The sequence below is a fragment of the Dendrobates tinctorius genome, unplaced genomic scaffold, assembly GCF_039654945.1.
Source record: "Dendrobates tinctorius isolate UK_male_01 unplaced genomic scaffold, ASM3965494v1 ptg000129l, whole genome shotgun sequence".
NCBI classification, from domain to species: Eukaryota; Metazoa; Chordata; class Amphibia; order Anura; family Dendrobatidae; genus Dendrobates; species Dendrobates tinctorius.
Window position 1 is genome coordinate 40488478 of NW_027361797.1, and position 25941 is coordinate 40514418.

The window sequence follows — 25941 nt, forward strand, 5'->3', positions numbered from 1 at the left end:
CCGTTCACTTTTTCTGTGTCGCACAAAGACACGGTGGTTGGAACCAAAGATCTCAAATTTGGACTCATCAGACCAAAGCACAGATTTCCACTGGTCTAACGTCCATTCCTTGTGTTCTTTAGCCCAAAAAAGTCTCTTCTGCTTGTTGCCTGTCCTTAGCAGTGGTTTCTTAGCAGCTATTTTACCATGAAGGCCTGCTGCACAAAGTCTCCTCTTAACAGTTGTTGTAGAGATGTCTGCTGCTAGAACTCTGTGTGGCATTGACCTGGTCTCTAATCTGAGCTGCTGTTAACCTGTGATTTCTGAGGCTGGTGACTCGGATGAACTTATCCTCCGCAGCAGAGGTGACTCTTGGTCTTCCGTTCCTGGGGCAGTCCTCATGTGAGCCAGTTTCTTTGTAGTGCTTGATGGTTTTTGCCACTGCACTTGGGGACACTTTCAAAGTTTTCCCAATTTTTCGGAATGACTGACCTTCATTTCTTAAAGTAATGATGGCCACTCATTTTTCTTTACTTAGCTGCTTTTTTCTTGCCATAATACAAATTCTAACAGTCTATTCAGTAGGACTATCAGCTGTGTATCCACCAGACTTCTGCACAACACAACTGATGGTCCCAACCCCATTTATAAGGCAAGAAATCCCACTTATTAAACCTGACAGGGCACACCTGTGAAGTGAAAACCATTTCCGGTGACTACCTCTTGAAGCTCATCAAGAGAATGCCAAGAGTGTGCAAAGCAGAAATCAAAGCAAAAGGTGGCTACGTTGAAGAACCTAGAATATAAGACGTATTTTCAGTTGATTCACAATTTTTTGTTAAATACAGTGGGGCAAAAAAGTATTTAGTCAGTCAGCAATAGTGCAAGTTCCACCACTTAAAAAGATGAGAGGCGTCTTTAATTTACATCATAGGTAGACCTCAACTATGGGAGACAAACTGAGAAAAAAAAATCCAGAAAATCACATTGTCTGTTTTTTTTTCATTTTATTTGCATATTATGGTGGAAAATAAGTATTTGGTCAGAAACAAGCAATCAAGATTTCTGGCTCTCACAGACCTGTAACTTCTTCTTTAAGAGTCTCCTCTTTCCTCCACTCATTACCTGTAGTAATGGCACCTGTTTAAACTTGTTATCAGTATAAAAAGACACCTGTGCACACCCTCAAACAGTCTGACTCCAAACTCCACTATGGTGAAGACCAAAGAGCTGTCAAAGGACACCAGAAACAAAATTGTAGCCCTGCACCAGGCTGGGAAGACTGAATCTGCAATAGCCAACCAGCTTGGAGTGAAGAAATCAACTGTGGGAGCAATAATTAGAAAATGGAAGACATTCAAGACCAATGATAATCTCCCTCGATCTGGTGCTCCACGCAAAATCCCACCCCGTGGGGTCAGAATGATCACAAGAACGGTGAGCAAAAATCCCAGAACCACGCGGGGGGACCTAGTGAATGAACTGCAGAGAGCTGGGACCAATGTAACAAGGTCTACCATAAGTTACACATTACGCCACCATGGACTCAGATCCTGCAGTGCCAGACGTGTCTCACTGCTTAAGCCTGTACATGTCCGGGCCCGTCTGAAGTTTGCTAGAGAGCATTTGGATGATCCAGAGGAGTTTTGGGAGAATGTCCTATGGTCTGATGAAACAAAACTGGAACTGTTTGGTAGAAACACAACTTGTCGTGTTTGGAGGAAAAAGAATACTGAGTTGCATCCATCAAACACCATACCTACTGTAAAGCATGGTGGTGGAAACATCATGCTTTGGGGCTGTTTCTCTGCAAAGGGGCCAGGACGACTGATTCGGGTACATGAAAGAATGAATGGGGCCATGTATCGTGAGATTTTGAGTGCAAACCTCCTTCCATCAGCAAGGGCATTGATGATGAAACGTGGCTGGGTCTTTCAACATGACAATGATCCAAAGCACACCGCCAGGGCAACGAAGGAGTGGCTTCGTAAGAAGCATTTCAAGGTCCTGGAGTGGCCTAGCCAGTCTCCAGATGTCAACCCTATAGAAAACCTTTGGAGGGAGTTGAAAGTCCGTGTTGCCAAGCGAAAAGTCAAAAACATCACTGCTCTAGAGGAGATCTGCATGGAGGAATGGGCCAACATACCAACAACAGTGTGTGGCAACCTTGTGAAGACTTACAGAAAACGTTTGACCTCTGTCATTGCCAACAAAGGATATATCACAAAGTATTGAGATGAAATTTTGTTTCTGACCAAATACTTATTTTCCACCATAATATGCAAATAAAATGAAAAAAAACAGACAATGTGATTTTCTGAATTTTTTTTTCTCAGTTTGTCTCCCATAGTTGAGGTCTACCTATGATGTAAATTACAGACGCCTCTCATCTTTTTAAGTGGTGGAACTTGCACTATTGCTGACTGACTAAATACTTTTTTGCCCCACTGTATATATAATTCCACATGTGATAATTCATAGTTTTGATACCTTCAGAGTGAATCTACAATTTTCATAGTCATGAACATAAAGGAAACTCTTTGAATGAGGTGTGTCCAAACTTTTGGTCTGTACTGTGTATATATATATATACATAATAATAATAATAATAATAATCTTTATTTATATAGCGCCAACATATTCCGCAGCGCTTTACAGTTTAACAGTTTCAAAACACAAGTCATAAGTAACAACGCTAACAATACAATAATTAAAGCAAAATAAGACGAAATAAGACGACCCTGCTCGTGAGAGCGTACAATCTACAATGAGGTGAGGGAGATACAGATGTGTATTTACAATGGTGTATTTACAATGAAGGTCCAGCCATCTTGCGGGAGTGAAGGATGGATGGAGATAGTGAATGGGCTACACACGCACACTTACAGAGAATGACTTTGATTAGTGAATGTGATAAGCCGCTCTGAACAGGTGTGTTTTGAGGGAGCGCCTAAAACTATGCAAATTGTGGATAGTCCTGATTTCTTGGGGTAGAGCATTCCAGAGGATAGGAGCAGCACGGGAGAAGTCTTGGAGTCGGGAGTGGGAGGTACGGATTAGTGCAGAGGTTAGTCGAAAGTCGTTTGCAGAGCGCAGCGATCGGCTAGGCCGATAGACAGAAATGAGAGAAGAGATGTAAGGGGGTGCCGCACTGTGGAGAGCTTTGTGGGTGAGAACAAGTACTTTGAATTGGATCCTATAATGAATGGGCAGCCAATGTAAGGACTGGCGAAGAGCGGACGCGTCCGAGTACCGATTACCCAGATGGACGATCCTGGCTGCTGCATTGAGTATGGACTGGAGAGGGGATAGCCGAGTGACGGGGAGGCCAATTAATAGAGCGTTGCAGTAATCCAGGCGAGAGTGGATCAGTGCAACAGTGAGGGTTTTTGTTGTTTCCATAGTGAGAAAAGGGCGGATTCTAGAGATGTTCTTTAGGTGTAAGCGGCAAGAGCGGGCAAGGGATTGTATATGGGATGTAAAGGAGAGATTGGTGTCAAACATAACACCCAGACAGCGCACCTGCTGCCGGGGTGTTATTGTGGTACCACCAACAGAGAGGGAAATGTCAGATTTAGGGAGGTTAGTAGACGGCGGGAGCAGAAGAAGTTCAGTTTTGGAGAGGTTGAGTTTCAGATAGAGAGCGGACATGATATTGGAGACTGCGGACAGACAGTCACTGGCGTTCTGTAGTACAGCAGAGGTAAGGTCGGGGGAAGACGTGTATAGTTGTGTGTCATCAGCATAAAGATGGTACTGAAAGCCAAATCTGCTGATGGTCTGTCCAATTGGGGCCGTGTAGAGAGAGAAAAGAAGGGGGCCAAGGACTGAGCCCTGAGGTACCCCGACAGCAAGAGGAAGAGGAGATGACGTGGAGCCAGAGAACAAAACACTGAAGGAGCGGTGTGTATATATATACACACACACTATGACTTATCTCAGCTAAGACAAAGCCTAGTTCCTCAGGCTACATTCACACTATGGGCGTAGCCAGGATCAAACCTGGGGGGGCAGAACCTCATACTGTTCCGCAGAATTTCTTACTGCACACCCCTACACTTGAAAATAAAGCCTGCACCTTAAGAAGATGTGGTGATGAATGCAGTCTATTTATTCAAACTATCAATTGATGTTGATGTGTTACTGAAGACGAGCAATGCCTGTCCTGGGCGTCCTTTTGGGCAGCTATGAGGTGTACCTTACTGGTGCTAAAAAAAAAGGAGTGTTAGGCCGGTTTCACATTTGCGCTTTTGAGCGCAGCGACGGCCTGCGCACGGCCGCCGCTAAGCCCCGCCCCCTGCTGCGCCTCCGCCGGTAGCTCCACCTACCGGCGCAGGACGCTGCATGCGTCCTGCGTCCCCTATCTTTATCACTGGGGGTGCAGGCCGTGTGCAGTTTGGTTGCGCTCGGCGCACTGTCAAAAGGACGCATGCGCCACCAAACGCATACTGCGCACGGCCTGCGCCCCCAGTGATAAAGATAGGGGACGCAGGACGCATGCAGCGTCATGCGCCGGTAGGCGGAGCTACCGGCGGAGGCGCATCAGGGGGCGGGGCTTAGCAGCGGCCGTGCGCAGGCCGTCGCTGCGCTCAAAAGCGCAAATGTGAAACCGGCCTTAGTCTGTGTGCTATCCGGCTTTCATTCTTTTTGGTACAGATATGATATAGATAGACAGATATGGATGGATAGAGCAGATTTCTAATCTGCTTTTGCCATTCAAAACATTATCTATGAGCTCAAAAACCTTTCAAGTGATGCAGTTTTTTAAAAAGCTGATCTGCTTTTGCAACTGAAAACTGTATCCTCAAAAAACGCAGGAAAAACGCTGTGTGAACGTAGCTTTAGATTGGGAATAGAACAGCCATTTATAGGACATTTCATAACTTTCCCAAATTCCTCTGAAAAAATATTCAGCACATTCTGCATTGAACTATTGTACCCAATTTATTATATATTTTAGGAGTCGGAGTCGGTCCATTTTATACCGACTCCAACTCCACCAAAATGAGCACCGACTCCACAGCCTTGCTGCGGAGGGCTGCGTAGTTCCTCCGTGAAGCTCCGCCCACTGCTGCACCTCCTCCGTCCAGCTCCACCTACGTCTGCATGTGGCCTGCCTACCTATCTTTAACATTGGGTACACAGGCCATGCAGATGTATGCAACATGATGCATTTGCCGCAGGTCACCGCAGCGTACCCAATGTTAAAGATAGGTATGCAGTCCGCATGCAGACCTAGGCAGAGCTGAACGGAGGAGATGCGGCAGTGGGCAGATCTTCACGGAGGAACAACTACGCAGCCCTCCACAGCTCCAACATCGGCAAATGTGAAACCAGCCTAAGATGCGCCAATTCCGACACTTAGCCTCTCTCTTCCCACTGCTGTGTATCGGTGGCATATGGGGTAATAAGGGGATAATGTCACCTCTGTATCGTAAGGTGGCATCAAGCCTGGTTATTAATGGAGAGGCGTCAATAAGACATGTATCTATTACTAATCCTATAGTTGTTAAGGGATAAAAAAAAAAAAAAAAAAACACAGCCAGAAAAAAGTCTTTTAATGAAATAAAACACTACACAGTTTTGCCATGTTTATTAGAAGCCTAATCCATGCGACACCCTCGATCTCCTGGAAAAATAAAAAATACTCCCTGTCCGACGACGATCTCCCCTGCAGAACAGTGACATGGGGTGATGTCACTGCTCTACAGGGCCTCCCATGATGCACTGACAGGAGTCAATGGCTCATGCAGTTCATCACTGAAGAGGTTACCTGAGTTCAGGCTTTCACTTTACGGCAATGCTGTGTGAGAATTAGGGTTTATGCACACACTGCGGATTGGCCTGCGGAATTTTCCGCACAGAATCTGCATCTCTTGGCAGAAAACTCAGGCCAAAATGTTTGCAGATTTCATGCGGAATTGATGCAGATTTCTTGCAGATTGTCATGCGCTTTTTAATGTTCGAATTTGCCTTACTCAATGTATAGTCAATGGGTGCAAAAACGCTGCATTTCAGTACAAAGAATTGACAGGCTGCGGGGGAAAAAAAACGCAGCGCATCAGCGCAGATTTTTCTGCAGCATGTGCACAGCAAATCTCAAATTCACATTGACTATCATTGGTACTGTACTACACTGCGGATTTGATGCAATTCTGCGCATCCAAAAACGCTGCGAAAACACATCAAAATCCGCAACGTGTGCACATAGCCTTAAGGCTAGGGTTATGGGACCTCTTTCCCTGCGGCGGAGGGATGCATCGCGGAAGATCATCTCCGCCTGTCCGTTCATTGCTGGAGCCCCTGTAGAGCACTGACATTACCCGATGTCAGTGTTCTACAGAGGAGATCGTTGTGGGATGCTCGTTATTAACTGGACTGCGGGGGAAAGGTAAGTATAAGTTGGTTTATTATTTTATTTTGGTTACAGGTGATCGAGGGCTTCGGGGACTAGGTGATTGATGAGTATGTACTCTGTGTTAAATGATGTATGTACTGTCTAATGTATGTGTATATGTACTGTGTTTTTTATTTTTGCTTATTATTTTTATACTTGAAATGCATTGTCTGATGGGACAACTTTCCCCATCACCGGCAGTGCAGTAGTTCCGTCAGACAATGGCCGCTTTCACAGCAGACACGCACGCGCGCGCACACACACACACAGAGTCTCCGCCCACACACTTCCCTCCTCCCGATCTGCAGCATTTCTAGCACCCACATCTACAGCAAATCCACAAATCTTTTTTACATCCGCGGTTTTGCTGCGGATGTGCCTTACTCAATGGAAGTCAATGGGTGCAGAAATGCTGCAGATCCGCAAAAGGAATTGACATGCTGCGGAAAAAAAAAGTGTTTCTGCACTGATTTTTCAGCAGCATGTGCACAACAAATCTCCATTTCCCATAGATTAACATTGGCTGTGCACTACACTGCGGATTTTATGCGAATCCATGCGGTCAAAAACGCTGCAGATCGGCATCTAAATCTGCAACATGTGCACACAGCCTTAGTGTCGCTAACTTCTGAACAGGCCGCTATAGCCGAGAGGCTCTAAGGCCGTGAACTGCCATGGCAAACATCAGGATCACACGATCATGATCTCAGGGTGTTGATAAGATTAAAGCGGAAGCCCCCACACTCTGTTAACCATTTATATGATGTAGTCACTATTAACATCAGCATCTAATGGGATAAACAGATATGGACGGTGCCAACACTGATCGTCGCTGATACAGCAAGTTGTCAGCTATAGTGTACAGCCGACAGCTGCTGGATTGTCACCTGTATGGGGATGCTAGTCTCATATCTCAGGTTAGTAAAAAGATGTATTAAGGGGTTAAATGCACTAGCATTTTTATTTTTGCATTATTTAAGCAATGTTTTGTCTGGAGATGTTGTATTTTTGGGATACATGCTATTTTTTTTGTGAGGTTGGAAGCATTTTTTTTATGGCATTCATTTCTGATATAAAGCTCAAAGTGTGTGTGTGTGTGTGTGTGTGTGTGTGTGTCCGGGATAGGCATCCGCACCGTCGCAGCTACAGCCACAAAATTTGGCACAGTCACACGTCTGGACCCCAAGAGCGTCCTAAGCTATGTTGTGAGGCGAAATTTTAACCCCACGCGTTCCAATTCACCAAACAATTTTGCCCCCGTCTACATACTGGGGAAAAAGTGTGTGTGCGTCAAGCCCCGCCCCTCATTATGATGTCACAATGCCCCTATTTGCATACTGGGGAAGCAGTGTGTGCATATCAAACCCCGCCCCTCATTATGATGTCACAATGGTTGCCATGGCGACACTGATGTCATCAAAGGTTGCAAGCCCCGCCGCCGCTCATTATGATGTCATAATGGTTGACTATGGATTGGAGGATGTGTGTGAGTATATGGGCACCGGACTATGGGATGGAGGATATGTATGATGGGTATATGGGAACGGGACTATGGGATGGAGGATGTGTGATGGGTATATTTTTGCACTGGACTATGGGATGGAGGATATGTATGACAGGTATATGGGCACGGGACTATGGGATGGCGGATATATATATGGGCACGGGACTATAGGATGGAGGATGTGTGATGGGTATATGGGCATTGGACTATGGGATGGAGGATATGTTGGATGGGTATATGGGCACGGGACTATGGGATGGCGGATATGTATATGGTCATGGGACTATGGGATGGAGGATGTGTGATGGGTATACGGGCACTGGACTATAGGATGGAGGATATGTATGACGGGTATATGGGCACGGGACTATGAGATGGCGGATATGTATGATGGGTATATGGGCACTCGACTATGGGATGGAGGATATGTATGATGGGTATATAGGCACGGGACTATGGGATGGAGGATATGTATGATGGGTATATGGGCATGGGACTATGAGATGAAGAATATGTATGATGGGTATATGGGCATGGGACTATGGGATGGAGGATATGTATGATGGGTATATGGGCATGGGCCTATGGGATGGTGGATATGTATGATGGGTATATGGGCATGGGACTATGGGATGGAGGATAATTATAATTTTCTATAACTAACCACAGTAAGTTACTATGCCCGGGCAGCGCCGGGCTCTTCAGCTAGGTTCTGATATAAATGTCATGTTAGAATAGTTGTCCACCCATTTTTTAATATTTACATGAAGCCGAGTATGGTTTGTAGCACATTTGTCAAACTCTGACCTGCAGGCCAAATCTATCCGACAGGGTGATTATATTTGACCCACGATGTTCGCACCACCCCCTCCCCCCTTCCCGGCATCACTCCAACTATTCAGCATCCCGGATTCCGATACAGTTGAAGGTAATAATGAATGAGGGATCTCAGCCATAATTCTCCTGCGTCTGATGTCTCAGCGCAGCGGGTGCGATAACATCACTATTCCGCTCCAGCTGTGCGGAGCAGTGAAGAGCTTCAGAGTACTCGCTGTCGAGTCTCGAGCACTGGGGAGAGCGGAGTATTTTAATTTTTGATGTGGGGTCCATTAGGCCATATGGAGTACTTCTTGGGGCCATTATACTGTATGGAGGGATACGTGAGGCCTATTGTATGGAAGATGTGGGGCCATTATTCTGTGTGGAGTATGTGGGGCTTATACTGCATGGAGCACTATATGGGGCCATTATACTGTATGGAGGACTATGTGGAGTCATTACACTGTATGGATGACTATGTGGGGCCTATTATACTGCATGGAGGACTAAGTGCAGCCTTATACTGTAAAGAGTACTATGCGGGGCCATTATATACTGTATTGAGGACTATATGGAGAACAATTTGGGGCCCATTATACTGTACTAGCTATGAACCCGTTCTACGCCCGGGTGGCGAGCATTTTTATTGGTATATGGTCGCCCATTCTGGTATGTGCTGCCACACTCCTATCCTGGTATGCATGGTACCCTCACCCCCCCCCCCCCAATCCTGGTATGTATGGCACCCCATTCTTCATCCTGGTATGCATAATCCCCTCACCCCCCAATCCTGGTATGCATGGTCCCCTCACCCCCCAATCCTGGTATGCATGGTCCCCTCACCCACCAATCCTGGTATGCATGGTCCCCTCACCCACCAATCCTGGTATGCATAATCCTCCTCACCCACCAATCCTGGTATGCATGGTCCCCTCACCCCCCAATCCTGGTATGCATGGTCCCCTCACCCCCCAATCCTGGTATGCATGGTCCCCTCACCCCCCAATACTGGTATGCATGGTCCCCTCACCCTCCTTTCGTGGTATGCATGGTCCCCTCACTCCCCTTTCGTAGTATGCATGGTCCCCTCACTCCCCTTTCGTAGTATGCATGGTCCCCTCACTCCCCTTTCGTAGTGTGCATGGTCCCCTCACCCTCCTTTCGTGGTATGCATGGTCCCCTCACCCTCCTATCATGGTATGCATGGTCCCCTCACTCCCCTTTCGTAGTATGCATGGTCCCCTCACCCCCTAATCCTGGTATGCATGGTCCCCTCACCCTCCTTTCATGGTATGCATGGTCCCCTCACCCTCCTTTCATGGTATGCATGGTCCCATCACTATCCTTTCGTAGTATGCATGGTCCCCTCACCCCTCTTTTGTGGTATGCATGGTCCCCTCACCCCCCTTTCGTGGTATGCATGGTCCCCTCACCCCCCTTTTGTGGTATGCATGGTCCCCTCACCCCTCTTTTGTGGTATGCATGGTCCCCTCACCCCTCTTTTGTGGTATGCATGGTCCTCTAACCCTCCTTTTGTGGTATGCATGGTCCCCTCACCCCTCTTTCGTGGTATGCATGGTCCCCTCACTCCCCTTTCGTGGTACGCATGGTCTCCTCACTCCCCTTTCGTGGTACGCATGGTCTCCTCACTCCCCTTTCGTGGTATACATGGTCCCCTCACTCCCCTTTCGTGGTATGCATGGTCCCCTCACCCCCCTTTCGTGGTATGCATGGTCCCCTCACCCCCCCAATCCTGGTATGCATGGTCCCCCCACCCCCCTATCCTGGTATGCATGGTCCCCTCACTCCCCTATCCTGATATGCATGGTCCCCTCACTCCCCTATCCTGATATGCATGGTCCCCTCACTCCCCTATCCTGATATGCATGGTCCCCTCACTCCCCTATCCTGATATGCATGGTCCCCGCACTCCCCTTATCCTGGTATGCATGGTCCCCTCACTCCCCTTATCCTGGTATGCATGGTCCCCTCACTCCCCTTATCCTGGTATGCATGGTCCCCTCACTCCCCTTATCCTGGTATGCATGGTCCCCTCACTCCCCTATCCTGGTATGCATGGTCCCCTCACCCCCTATCCTGGTATGCATGGTCCCCTCACCCCCTATCCTGGTATGCATGGTACTCCCTCATACCAATCCTGGTATGCATAATCCCCTCACCCCCCAATCCTGGTATGCATAATCCTCCTCACCCACCAATCCTGGTATGCATGGTCCCCTCACCCCCCAATCCTGGTATGCATGGTCCCCTCACCCCCCAATCCTGGTATGCATGGTCCCCTCATCCCCCAATACTGGTATGCATGGTCCCCTCACCCTCCTTTCGTGGTATGCATGGTCCCCTCACTCCCCTTTTGTAGTATGCATGGTCCCCTCACTCCCCTTTCGTAGTATACATGGTCCCCTCACTCCCCTTTCGTAGTATGCATGGTCCCCTCACCCCACAATCCTGGTATGCATGGTCCCCTCACCCTCCTTTCGTGGTATGCATGGTCCCCTCACCCTCCTATCATGGTATGCATGGTCCCCTCACTATCCTTTCGTAGTATGCATGGTCCCCTCACCCCTCTTTCGTGGTATGCATGGTCCTCTAACCCTCCTTTTGTGGTTTGCATGGTCCCCTCACCCCCCTTTCGTGGTATGCATGGTCCCCTCACCCCCCTTTCGTGGTATGCATGGTCCCCTCACCCCTCTTTTGTGGTATGCATGGTCCTCTAACCCTCCTTTTGTGGTATGCATGGTCCCCTCACTCCCCTTTCGTGGTATACATGGTCTCCTCACTCCCCTTTCGTGGTATGCATGGTCCCCTCACCCCCCTTTCGTGGTATGCATGGTCCCCTCACCCCCCTTTCGTGGTATGCATGGTCCCCTCACTCCCCTTTCGTGGTATACATGGTCTCCTCACTCCCCTTTCGTGGTATGCATGGTCCCCTCACCCCCCTTTCGTGGTATGCATGGTCCCCTCACCCCCCCAATCCTGGTATGCATGGTCCCCCCACCCCCCTTTCATGGTATGCATGGTTCCCTCACCCCCCTATCCTGGTATGCATGGTCCCCTCACTCCCCTATCCTGATACGCATGGTCCCCTCACTCCCCTATCCTGATACGCATGGTCCCCTCACTCCCCTATCCTGATACGCATGGTCCCCTCACTCCCCTATCCTGATATGCATGGTCCCCTCACTCCCCTATCCTGATATGCATGGTCCCCTCACTCCCCTATCCTGATATGCATGGTCCCCTCACTCCCCTATCCTGATATGCATGGTCCCCTCACTCCCCTATCCTGATATGCATGGTCCCCTCACTCCCCTATCCTGATATGCATGGTCCCCTCACTCCCCTATCCTGATATGCATGGTCCCCTCACTCCCCTATCCTGATATGCATGGTCCCCTCACTCCCCTATCCTGATATGCATGGTCCCCTCACTCCCCTATCCTGGTATGCATGGTCCCCTCACTCCCCTATCCTGGTATGCATGGTCCCCTCACCCCCTATCCTGGTATGCATGGTCCCCTCACCCCTATTAAACTACACACATACAAAAAAAACAAAACATTTATACTCGCCCTTCTTTCCTGTGCTCCAGCGCTGTCACGTTCTGCTGGAGGCCGGGGGAGGAGTGCAGCACCGGAGTACGCGCAAGCCCATAGCGCTGTCCGGCGCCATATTGCTGAAGACACACTGCAAATGTGTCTTCAGTAAAATGGCGCCGAATTGCGCTATGCGCATGGGCGATTCCAGCCGCACTCATGCCCCGGTCGAAGAGAAGCGCCGCGGCAACGCTCCTCCCGGTCAGGTAAGTAAGTAGGGCGTCGGAGATAGTGGTATGCAGTGTGTACGGTACCGCCATCTCCGACACCATGCACACTCCTCACCGCTGGATGCCTCATTCTGTCTGGAGCCAGACTGCGCAGGCGCATTGCGCTTGCTCAGTCTATAAGGGTACTGTCACACTTAACGATGCACCAGCGATCCCGACCAGCGATATGACCCGGTCAGGATCGCTGGTGCATCACTAAGTGGTCGCTAGTGAGCTGCCACACAGGCAGATCTCACCAGCGACATAGCAGGGGTCGCTACTTACCTGTCAGACGAGGCGATCCTGACGTCCTCCCGCCCGCGTCCACACGTCGCTCGTCGGCGCCACAGGAAGCCCAGCAGGAAGTTGACGATGAGAAACGGTCCAGGACGTTCTCGCGCGATCAGCGATGAGCAGCGGGGGAGCCGGTCGGAGGTAAGTATCAGACATAGCGATATCGCTAGCAATATCGCTATAATGTCACAAAACCAGTGACGTTATAGCAATATTGCTAGCGATATCGCTTAGTGTGACAGGTCCTTAAAGGCTTCAGACAGAGTGACGCTTACAGCGTTATATTATAGATGTAGGTGTCACGCTGTGACAGACGTATGTAAAGGAGAGGGGCCTAAAACTGTTCCTGGAACCCTAACTATCCCTATCTCAAGGGTACTCTTGATGGTAGAGAGGCCTGAGTCTCCAACCTTACTATAATCTTGTTAAACCCTAATCTGTCCCCTCCCCCACCCCATGGGGCTTGGTACAGAAATGTAAGAGAAACAAGACAAATACAAAACAGGGATAACTGAATACCACTATCATACAACAGCACTTACCAAAATAGGCAGGAGGATAAGGAAAGGGAGGAATACACAAACCATCGGATTCATTCATCAATCTGATCCCTATTCAGAGCAATACTATATCCACCATGACAGCAGTTCATGGGTTAGAGTCTCTATCCCTAGGATACCACTTTAAAGGCCCCTTTACATTTAGCGATGCACCAGTGATATGACCCGGTCAGGATCGCTGGTGCATCGCTAAATGATCGCTAGTGAGCTTTCACACAGAAAGATCTCACAGCGATGCAGCAGCGACGCAGTGCACGATACTCACCTTTCACACACAGCGATCCTGGCATCCTCCCGCCCGCCTCCACGCGTCGCTCGTCGTCACAGCAGGAAGCTGATGACGAGAAATGGAGCCGGACATTCTCGCGCGATCAGCGATGGACAGCGGGGGAGCCGGTCCGAGGTAAGTATCATACATAGCGATATCGCTATAACGTCACAAAATCGTTGATGCTATAGCGATATCGCTAGGTGTAAAACCCCCTTTAGATAGCACAAGTGATCCCTAAACACATAGCTTCTCTGACAAGTTTTGCCTAACATGCTTCCTCATAGGGTTGGGGGTTATACATTTTTCAGACATTATAATAGTGAGATTATACAGGCATTATACTGTTGGGTGTTTTTTAATTTAGGTAACACTTTTTTTAGCAAAGTATATTAAAATCCATGTTTTAATGCATCTCTTAATTAGGGCTTATTTGCCCAATGGGTAATTTGGTATTATGAATTTGCCATCCATATGGGCCCCATATAATGTTCCATACAGAATAATGGCCCCCATATAATGCTCCATACAGAATAATGGGCCCCATATAATGTTCCCTACAGAATAATGGACCCCATATAATGCTGCATACAGTATAATGGACCCCATATAATGTTCCATACAGAATAATGGCCCCCATATAATGCTGCATACAGTATAATGGGCCCCATATATTGCTCCATACAGAATAATGGCCCCCATATAATGATCCATACAGAATAACGGGCTCCATATAATGCTGCATACAGTATAATCCAAATCCTCCTTTCTCCCCGTTGTACTCCCCGCTGCCAGTGCTCCGGAGTCCACTGCTCCGGTCAGGTCTCCTCAGCATATTCTACGTTCTGACTCTGTGACGTCTCAGCAGAGACCGCGCTGTAGTGACAACAACGTGACCTCTGCACCGAGACGTCACAGATAGAATGACACTAAGCAGACTGGAGCAGCGGACCCAGCGCGCTGGCATCGGATTCGGGCCCCCGACCTGTAGTGCACCGAGTCCCAGATCATCAGCTCAGCTAGCCGGGAGCAGGAAGGTCTGCAGCAGAATTCCGCCATTTTCTGCCACCGCCCTTCAGGCTCCCACATGACTCTTCTAGTCTTCTTCCGGGACAGCTCCTGCTTGCACTGCACATGGCAGCCTTTTTAGCGCAGGCGCAGTACACACTTCGGGGGGAAGGAAATTCACTGGACGGCAGAGACAAGCATCAGGTTTTTATGGACGGTCCGTAAATTTACAGACGGATGGGAACTATGACCTTGATGTAAGATCAATAATTGAGCCGCATCTCTGCCAGCAGATGATGGGTGTGATATTCAGGAATCATCTGCCTCTAACACTGAAAACTAGAAACAAGCAGCTCCCCCTCTATATGAGGACGATTCTCCGTACAGTGGGAGCCGCTCTGACTACACTCCATGCTGTACAGATCCAAAGGAAAGAAATCCAGGAATAAAAGAGGAATTTATCCCAGTGCGGATAAAAAGTGACCGACATCTTCAATGCCATCCAGCAACAGAGTATAAATTCCCCACACATTCCTGACTATACACCAGTCCTTAAAAGAGGCATTCCCATCTCCAAGACCCTATCCCAATATATAGGAAGTGTAAGAATAATAATATTAGCAAATACCTCCAATTAGAAATGTGGTACAGTTCTTCTGACTAGCTATGTCACAGGGCAATGCAGTAGCTTAGGTATCCATGGTCATGACCACTAACACCTCACTACATGAGGGGCCGTAACCATGGATACCTCCACTACTGCAATGCCTGCACATGAGGTATGCCCTGCACACAGCTAATCAGAAGAACTATCCTACAGCAGCTGTAATTGGAGGCATCAGCTTATATCCTTCCATATGGGGCCAGGCTCTCGGAGCTGGGAATCCCCTATAATCAGTCTCCAGCCCTCCATATGGAGAATACATTCCTAGCAGATGGCCGCAGCATATGGGGCACAGAATACACTATGACAATGGGAAATCTCACTAGAAACAGCACAAATCCCCGCTAATATCCGATCACAGCTGTGAGGACAGGACTGCAGCTTAGATGGCGCTTATTCCGTGCGGCATTTCCTTGGGCGACATTCACACTCTGCTCAATCCAGGCGCCAATCTAGTGTGAGCCGCGCTGTGTAGTGGGGAGCTCCAGGCCAGCCAGGAGGCCCGGGCACTGGCCCCAGCACGGCCCCTATACAGCCGGGCAGGATTGTGCTGCAGCCCCCAGGGGAGAGCTCCGGCCTCACGCCCGCCCGCTCAGCATTATCACATCATATGGTGACGAGAAACAGAAAACCCACCCGGAGCCCCAGAAGGCGCCATACATAAATCTCACCGTGACCGAGCAGTCACCGACTAGAGCGGAGGTGATTTCTTGAGGGAATGACGTCACCGGAAGGGGCGGGGCCTGCCTCACTCCTGTGAAGACACAATAGCAGGAAGCAGCGTTGTGCTGAGGCTGCTGGGAAGGAGAAGAGAAGCGGGAAACGAGGGGCTGCGCTATGGAGCCTGTGAGGAGAGGACTGAGGGGCTGCGCTATGGAGCCTGTACAAATGGGAATGAGGACGGAGGACTCGGTGTGAGGCTCTGAGGATGTGTTCTGGAAAGGGGTTTATGCTGCTCGAGTGGAGCTGTATAGTGAAGATGATGAGGAGGGGAATGGGGGGGACGATGAGGGGCTGTGTGGGTGTAGAGGTCCGGGTGGCAGGCTGGGGCGGAGGGTAACGTGCGGTGGTATTTAGGTGGTGTGTCTGGTAGGCGGCGGAGGTGTGCTGTACTCACAGGAATGGGGGGGTGACCCGCTTCTTGACGTCAACAGGCACGAGACAGAGGCAGGAATTGTATTCAACAGCTTTGCTTTTATTGGCCGCCCTCACGACGACCCGAACAAAACACGACAGATGTTTCACACTGTTATCCTCCTGCAGACAGGCCCGGGTACCTTCACTTGTACACTTTCTCCGTCAGGCGTACTTCGTGGCGCTATCCGCCATGGCTGCCCTAGGCCAATCCACCACGGCGTTTCACCTTACAAGGTCCAACAATAATTCATGTCCTCAAAGGCCGTCTCTGTGACCAATGTCCTATAGGGTCACCCCCCGTGACCGTTTCCACTGTCCAAAGTCTCTGAGGGGTCTCCTTTGTGTGACAGACTCTCCTAACCTGTGAGCTCCCCTGGCTGACTGAAGCTTCTGGAAGCTTACCTCAGTATTTATTCAGACAGACCAGGTGGCCCCACCCCCTGTCACCTGAAAGTCACCTTGACCTCTGGCTGTCATGTAACACTCAAATTACAGTTACATAATCACTGCTATCGGTGCTCTCCAGTGACCTCTGATGGGCAGACTGCCACATGACACCTGCTGTCAAACTCTGTCTCCTATCACACAGAACAGTACCCAGCTCAACCTCCCCACATTCTCCCTTCCTTTGCCCATTGTCCTCGACAATTTGCGTCCCGAGGATGAACGTGGTGTCAATACCTGACATGGTCGTCACCTGAGTCACACAGACCATCAGTCACACACACTCCTGTGTCACACAACTCTTGGTCGCACAGACCTCTCTGCATCACACAAACTTCTGTGTCACACAGAACCTTGTTACACAGTCTTCCCTGCGTCACACAGTCTCCCGGTCGCACAGACCTCTCTGCGTCACACAGACTTCTCTTACTCAGGCACCCGGTCCATTTTGCCTTCTCTGTCCCGTCGTCCTTTCAGCTTAACATCGTCAGGGTCGGCATATTCCACGTACCCGGGACCTGCTGAATACACATTTTCACTTTTCAAATAACATTTCTAACTCGCTATACATATTACACATAGCTTCGACATACGTTACTTTTTGATGGGTACAACATTTACCCTCTTCTTTGCAACATTCTACATTAAGTACCATACTATGCTTAAATTACTAGTTTTGTTACCTATATCTACCAGTATCATTATGCAAAGCATTTCTTTTTTTTTAAAATAAAGCATATCATCTTTAAATTTTTAACAAACAAGGACACTAGTGCTCCCCCTTCCTTTGAGGAGAGCACTCCCCCCGTATGCATCCCCGCTACACCAAGAGTGGGCCCTTATTACCTAATTGAGGACTTCGAACTGTCCCCAGGTTGTGCAACAGCGCACGACAGTCCCCGGCAGTCCATTTAGCAGGATACTCCTGGCGGCCGATGTTTCGCCAATTAGCAGGGAACTCCACAGCCGTGAAGTCCCTGGGATGCTAAAAATACCTCTGGGCCTCGAGTGTCCCTGATGCCCGAGACCCAGGAGTCCTTGTCTCTTTCTATGGAGGCTCATGCCCCTCAGGGTAGGTGATGACCGCTACCGTATAGCAGCCGCAGGGGCAGTATTCGATGTAATAAGAGACCGGGTCTCCCTCTCGCAGAGCCCGTCTATGTCCGATGGGGGTCACATTGAGGTAGTCTTTGTGGCCGGTGGCGAGGTCCCAGATGAACCTGTATCCTTTAGCGGTGTTAGCATGTACAAGCCGCCCATATGATTGAGGGGTAGTCATGGCGGCCTCTCCTTCCTTATGTAGCAGTGCCCATACCTCCCGCTCTCTGGCCTTTTTCTTTGCAATTATCTCCGCCACCCAAGCGGAGGGTCCGGCGTAGGCCGCAGATTCCGGTGGGTGGGCCGCGGTCGAGGTCATGAGCGAGGCAGAAGCTGCCACAGGCTCCGGTGTCGTATAGGCTGCAGCCGGCTTTGGCAGCGACGTCGGCAAGGCCGCAGCTGGAACCAAGATCTCCACGGGCGGGGCCACAGATGAGGCAGCGGCCGCGCTCTCTGGTATTGCAGACATTGCAATCGTAAATCCGGTTTCAGTTGTGGCCGGGAGCGTGGCTGATACAGTGGCCGTCAGTCTGGCAGGGGACACACCGTCATCCGGAACAGCTGGCATCGCAGCACAAGGCGTCGGGCGGGGAGGCTGAGGGCCAGTGTCGGGACCCCGTGGTCTGTCCGATGCTGGGAGCGTAGAAATCAGATTGGGCTGGAATGCTGCAGGCGGGACCGTGGGCATGCTCACCTTTACAGTCGCCGCTGCTCACTGCAGACTTTCCCATCGCTCCATTCTTAGCCATGAGTCTTCACCCCGCCGTCCGGCAGGGCCGGCCTCCAGGCCCGACAGCTCCACAGGGAAACTCCCTGGGCAGGTTTCCAAATTTTGGAACATGAGGGTGCAGTTCTCTTCTAACGAACACCACTCCCTCCAGGGGCGGATGCTATAAAGCCCCGAGCCATCCAGAACAAACAGCAGTGTTGTGAGTTCATTTTCCCCTTCACCATTGAGGTCTGATGAACTCCCTCTTCTGGGGAAGGAAGGTAGTGAGGCTGATTACAAAGCACCTGAGGAGAATGATGATGACTGGGTGACTGGAATTGCTGACTGGATATAAGGCAGACGACGCCCTTCTGCCTTGCGGGTGATTTCTCTGGGGGATTCTTGGAGTCCAGTCTGATTCCTGCTCCTCAAAAGCTGTTTTCTGCTCTGCTTTTTGCATTTGTGTTTTGGTTTTGTTTTGCCTTGTTTTTCTGGATTTCTGCCTTTCCCTGCTGGTGGAGCTGAATTCCTTTTTGCTCTGTCTTCAGAAAATACCTGAGTACTGATATAGTCTTTTTGAAGCCTAGTGTCTTCAGGTCTTTTTTCCCTATCAGTCTGTTGGTTCTTGTTTTGAGAGGGTTTTGGCGGATTGCAGACAGCAGCTTTTCTATCCTGTCCTATTTAGTTCGCTTGGGCCCCATCATTTGCTCAGCCTATCTTTCTATCTGTGTGAGTGTTTTTTCATCTTGCTTCACCGTCATTATATGTTGGGGGCTGCCTATTGCTTTGGGGTCTGCTCTGGGGCAGTTTAGATTTCCCTTTCTGTCTTTAGGCTATGTAGTTCTCCGGCTGTGATTGAGGGGTCTAGGGCACCGTAGGAACCCCCCACGGCTACTGCTAGTTGTTGTTAGGTTCAGGGGTCTGCAATCCGATAGCTGCCAACTTCTCTGGTTTTCTGGACTTAGCTAGTATTTCTGTTTTTGCCTCCTACGGTGACTCATTCATAACAGAATCACCCGCCATACCGCAGATCCTAGGGTACTCAATAGCAGGAAAGAATTGTAAAAAAAAGTGTCTATATTTTTTCCTCTATCTCTGAGGCCGTAGGGGAAAATTTGTTTTTTCTCTCAATGGAGATAAAGCAATTGTCTGATCGTGTGGAGCAGCTCGCTGCGGAAGTGCGGGGAATTTCCACTTACCTTGCTCATTCACATGCTGCTGAACCAAAGATCCCTACTCCTGATGTGTTTTTTGGGGATCGGTCTAAATTTTTGAATTTCAAAAATAATTGTAAATTATTTTTTGCCTTGAAGCCTAACTCGTCAGGGAGCTCCGCGCAGCAGGTTAAAATTGTCATCTCTTTGCTGCGTGGCGATCCCCAGGATTGGGCGTTTTCTTTGAAACCAGATGATCCTATTCTGACTAATGTGAACGCATTTTTTCAAGCCTTGGGCTTGTTGTATGACGAACCTAATGCTATTGATCAGGCTGAAAAGACCCTGTTGGCATTGAGCCAGGGTCGAGATTCTGCTGAACTGTACTGTCAAAAATTCCGAAAGTGGGTGGTCCGTACTACCTGGAATGATAATGCCTTGGCAGCTCTCTTTCGGAAGGGTTTGTCAGAAGCCGTAAAAGATACTATGGTGGGATTTCCTGTTCCCTCTGGTCTTGACGATTCTATGTCATTAGCCATTCAGGTTGATCGGCGTTTACGTGAACGCAGGACTGCACGAGAGGTGTTGGCACCTATTGAACAAGTGTCTGAACCTATGCAATGTGATAGAGTTTTGTCCAGGGAGCAAGGTCAGGAGTTCAGAAGGCGTAATAAGATGTGTTTTTTTTGTGGAGATGCCTCGCATATTATTTCTGTCTGTCCTAAACGAGAGAAACGTTTTGCACACACATTTTCTGTGGGTGGTGTTCAACCTAAGTTTCTTCTGGCAATTACTCTGATCTGCTCCCTGTCCACATTTTCCGCCAAGGCTTTTTTGGATTCGGGAGCAGACCTGAACCTAATGGACTTGGATTTTGCTAAACGTTGTGGATTTCCGATGACACCTCTGTGGACGCCTATCCCTTTGAGGGGGATTGATGCTACTCCTTTGGCAAAAAATAAACCTTAGTTTTGGACCCAGGTGGTAATGCGGGTCGCCCCAGACCATCAAGAAAATTGCAGATTTTTGGTGTTGCATAATTTGCATGATACCATTGTTCTGGGGTTTCCCTGGTTGGAAATTCATAATCCAGTTTTGGATTGGAAATCTGTGTCTGTGGTGAGTTGGGGTTGTCGGTGTGCCCTTAGTGAGGCTCCGGTTTTTTCCACCTCTCCTCAGTCGCATGATGTTCCTGACTATTTGGCGGACTTTTATGATGTATTTAGTGAGCATGAGTCTGCGTCTTTGCCTCCTCATAGGAGTTATGACTGTGCAATTGAACTGAGCCCGGGGTGTAAATTTCCCAAGAGTCGGCTCTTCAATTTATCTGTACCCGAGCACGAGGCTATGCGATCCTATATTAAGAAGGCGTTGGAGAAGGGTCATATTAGACCATCCTCTTCACCCTTAGGTACCGTTTTATTTTTCGTGGCCAAAAAGGATGGTTCATTGTATTGATTATCGTGCCCTCAACAAAATTACTATTAAATATCAGTATCCGTTACCCCTGATTTTGGATCTATTCTCCAGAGTTAAAGGTGCTTGCTGGTTTACCAAGCTTGACCTCAGGGGGGCGTATAATCTTATCCGCATTAAGCATGGGGATGAATGGAAGACGGCGTTTAATACTCCGGAGGGACATTTTGAGTACCTGGTGATGCCTTTTGGGCTCACTAATGCCCCTTCTGTCTTCCAGTGCTTCATGAACGATATTTTCCGAGACTTTGTGGATACATTTTTGATTATCTATCTATCTATCTGGATGATATTTTGATCTTCTCCAAGGATTGGGATTCTCATGTGGAACATGTTTGGACTGTGTTCCGGATCTTAAGGGAGAATTCCCTGTATGTCAAAGGATCGAAATGCCTTTTTGGGGTACAGAGAATTTCATTTTTGGGATTTATTTTGTCTCCGTCAACTATTGAAATGGACCCGGCCAAGGTGCAGGCCATTTATGATTGGGTTCAGCCCACTTCTTTGAAGGCCCTCCAGAAGTTTTGGGGTTTTGCTAATTTTTATCAGAAATTTATAGCAAAATTTTCTAGTATTGCCAAGCTATTAACTGATCTGACCAAGAAGGGTGCTGATGTATTGAATTGGTCTCCGGAGGCTGTTTCTTCCTTTCAGGAGCTGAAGCGAAGATTCACTTCTGCCCCGGATTTGCGGCAACCTGATGTCTCACTCCTGTTCCAGGTAGAGGTGGACGCTTCTGAGATTGGAGCAGGAGCTGTTTTGTCCCAAAAGGATCCTGTAACATCTAAAATGAATCCCTGTGCTTTCTTTTCCCAAAAGTTGTCTCCATCTGAACGTAACTATGATGTGGGGAATCGGGAACTGTTAGCCATGAAATGGGCATTTGAGGTGTGGAGACATTGGTTGGAGGGAGCTAAACACCAAGTCATGGTCCTCACTGACCACAAGAATTTGATTTACCTGGAGTCGGCCAAACGCTTGAACCCTAGACAGGCTAGGTGGGCCTTGTTTTTTACACGTTTTGATTTTGTGGTCTCTTTTCTTCCTGGCACTAAGAATGTCAAGGCAGACGCCCTCTCTAGGAGCTTCTTTGCTGATTCTCCTGTGGTGACTAGTGTTGAGCATTCCGATACCGCAAGTATCGGGTATCGGCCGATACTTGCTGTATCGGAATTCCGATACCGACTTCCGATATTTTTTCAATATCGGAATTCGGCATCGGAATCGGAAGTTCAGTTGATTGACGGCCTGACGTCATCATGATGCGCGGTCATTTCGGGCCTTCCGGGGGTCTCTGCCGGCCTGCCGGGGGGCTGTGCCGGCCTGCCGGGGGGCTGTGTGGACTGCCGGGGGTCTGTACCGGCCTGCCGGGGGGCTGTGCCGGCCTGCCGGGGGGCTGTGCACCCTGTGGGGGTCTGTACCGGCCTGCCGGGGGGCTGTGCCGGCCTGCCGGGGGGCTGTGCTGATGTCCGGGGGTCTGTGCAAGCATCGTCCGATGGGACTACAAGTCCCATCTGGCGATGCCTGCTACCATGACAGTGATTGACACATTAGCCAATGATGGGACAGTAGTAGTCCCATCATCCAGCTAATGTGTTAAATGTTAAAAAAAAAAAAAATAAAAAAAAAAAAATACTACATACATACTACATGCATGCTACATACATACTACATGCTACATACATACTACATATATACTACATACATACATACTACATGCTACATACATACTACATATATACTACATACATACTGCATGCTACATACATACTACATACATACTACATACATACTACATATATACTACATGCATGCTACATACCATACATGCTACATACCACATACATACTACATGCATGCTACATGCTACATACATACTACATATATACTACATGCATGCTACATACATACTGCATGCTACATACATACCACATACATGCTACATATATACTACATGCATGCTACATACATACTACATATATACTACATGCATGCTACATACATACTGCATGCTACATGCATGCTACATACATACTACATACATACTACATGCTACATACATACCACATATATACTACATACATACAATACATTCATACATACAACATACTTACCAATACTTGTCACATTGTTCCCCGAAGCCATTGTCGTCTACAGAATAAATATTAACATAACAAACCACAAAAATACTCACCCACGATCCGAAGCAGTCCACGAGTGTGTCCCACGACGATCTTGGGTAGAGAACTGCAGCATCAGCTGTTGCTGCCGTTCTCTACGGGCTGCAGGAATCCAATGACGGAAGGTAGGTATCCTTCCGCACTGTATTCCTCCGCCACTTAAAAAAAAAAAAAGTCCCTAGTCTCACTTTATGCCATTGCTGCGTGGGAATTTCCCACACAGCAATGGCATAAAGTGAGACTAGGGACTTTTTTTTTTTTAAGTGGCGGAGGAATACAGTGCGGAAGGATACCTACCTTCCGTCATTGGATTCCTGCAGCCCGTAGAGAACGGCAGCAACAGCTGATGCTGCAGTTCTCTACCCAAGATCATCGTGGGACACACTCGTGGACTGCTTCGGATCGTGGGTGAGTATTTTTGTGGTTTGTTATGTTAATATTTATTCCGTAGACGACAATGGCTTCGGGGAACAATGTGACAAGTATTGGTAAGTATGTTACTCTATGTTATATGTACTGTATGTCTATGTATGTATTGTATGAATGTATTGTATGTATGTAGTATATATGTGGTATGTATGTAGCATGTAGTATGTATGTAGTATGTATGTAGCATGCATGTAGCATGCAGTATGTATGTAGCATGCATGTAGTATATATGTAGTATGTATGTAGCATGCGTGTAGTGTATGTATGTAGTATGTATGTGGTATGTATGTAGCATGCAGTATGTATGTAGCATGCATGTAGTATATATGTAGTATGTATGTAGCATGTATGTAGTATGTAGTATGAATGTAGCATGTATGTAGTATGCATGTTGTATGTATGTAGCATGTAATTTTTTTTTTTTTTTTTTTTTTTACATTTAACACATTAGCCGGATGATGGGACTACTACTGTCCCATCATTGGCTAATGTGTCAATCACTGTCATGGTAGCAGGCATCGCCCGATGGGACTTGTAGTCCCATCGGACGATGCCTGCACAGCCCCCCGGCAGGCCGGCACAGCCCCCCGGCAGGCCGGCACAGCCCCCCGGAGCCTGCACAGACCACCGGCAGGCCGGCACAGACCACCGGAGCCTGCACAGACCCCCTGGCAGGCCAGCACAGCCCCCCGAAAGGCCCGTACAGACCCCAGAGAGGCTGTAGAAGGGCAGGAAAGGGTTTTTCTTATTCCGATACCGGAAGTCCCATAGACTTGAATGGGACTTCCGGTATCGGAATCGGCGATACCGATACTTTTTTTAAAGATCGGCCGATACCATCCGATACGATACTTTGAAGTATCGGACGGTATCGCTCAACTCTAGTGGTGACCCATCCTGCTACCATCTTAGGCGAAGTGGTAGTTCTTTCTGCCATCTCGCCCGATTTGAGACGTGCTCTGGAAGAGTTCCAGGAGTACAAACCTGAGCATTGTCCCAGTGGAAAGTTGTATGTTCCTGACCAGTGGAAGAAGAGAGTGATATCTGAAGTTCATTGCTCTGCATTGGCTGGTCATCCAGGTATTTTTGGTACTAGAGATCTGGTGAGTCAGTCTTTTTGGTGGCCCGCCTTGTCTCGTGATGTCAGGAATTTTGTGCAGTCCTGTGGGACTTGCTTCCGGTCTAAATCTTGTTCTCGCTCTAGTGGGTTGTTGATGCCTTTGCCGGTCCCCAGGAGGCCATGGACCCATATTTCAATGGATTTCATCTCTGATATGCCTATCTCTCAGAGAATGACTGTTATTTGGGTGATTTGTGATAGGTTCTCTAAGATGGTTCATCTTGTACCACTCCCTAAGTTGCCATCTTCCTCTTAGTTGGTGCCCCTGTTTTTGCAACAGGTGGTTTGCTTGCACGGGATTCCTGAGAACATTGTATCTGACAGAGGAGTTCAGTTTGTGTCTAGATTTTGGAGGACCTTCTGTTCCAAGCTGGGAATTCAGTTGTCCTTCTCTGCTTTTCACCCTCAGACCAATGGGCAGACGGAGAGATCAAACCAGACCTTGGAGTCGTATTTGAGATGTTTTATTTCCGCTGATCAGGATGATTGGGTTTCATTTTTGCCCTTGGCCAAATTTGCTTTAAATAATAGAGCTAGTTCTGCCACATTGATGTCACCTTTTTTTTTGTAACTTTGGGTTTCATCCTCGATTCTCTTCAGGGCAGGTGGAGTCTTCTGCCTGCCCAGGTGTTGACACTGTGGTGGAGAGAATGCACCAGATCTGGGACCAAGTGGAGGATAAGTTCTCTCTCTCCCAGGAAAAGGCCCAGCGGTTTTCCAACCGACATAGGACCATTGGTCCCCAGTTTAAGGTTGGTGATATGGTTTGGTTATCATCAAAAAATATCGCTATGAAGGTGGCTTCTCCTAAGTTTAAGCCTAGATTTATTGGACCTTACAAGATTTTGGTGATTATTAATCCAGTCTCTTTTCGT

General features: G+C 48.4%; 1 protein-coding gene across 1 annotated transcript in view; it reads right to left on the reverse strand.

The window, feature by feature from the left end:
* LOC141047838 (uncharacterized) overlaps nt 1-16175 on the reverse strand; it is a 52630-nt gene extending 36455 nt beyond the window's left edge. The window contains exon 1 of the mRNA XM_073543160.1: nt 15991-16175. The gene's annotated coding sequence lies outside the window, so the exon portion shown is untranslated. The remainder of the gene's footprint in view (nt 1-15990) is intronic.
* Between the last annotated feature and the right edge of the window lie 9766 nt (nt 16176-25941).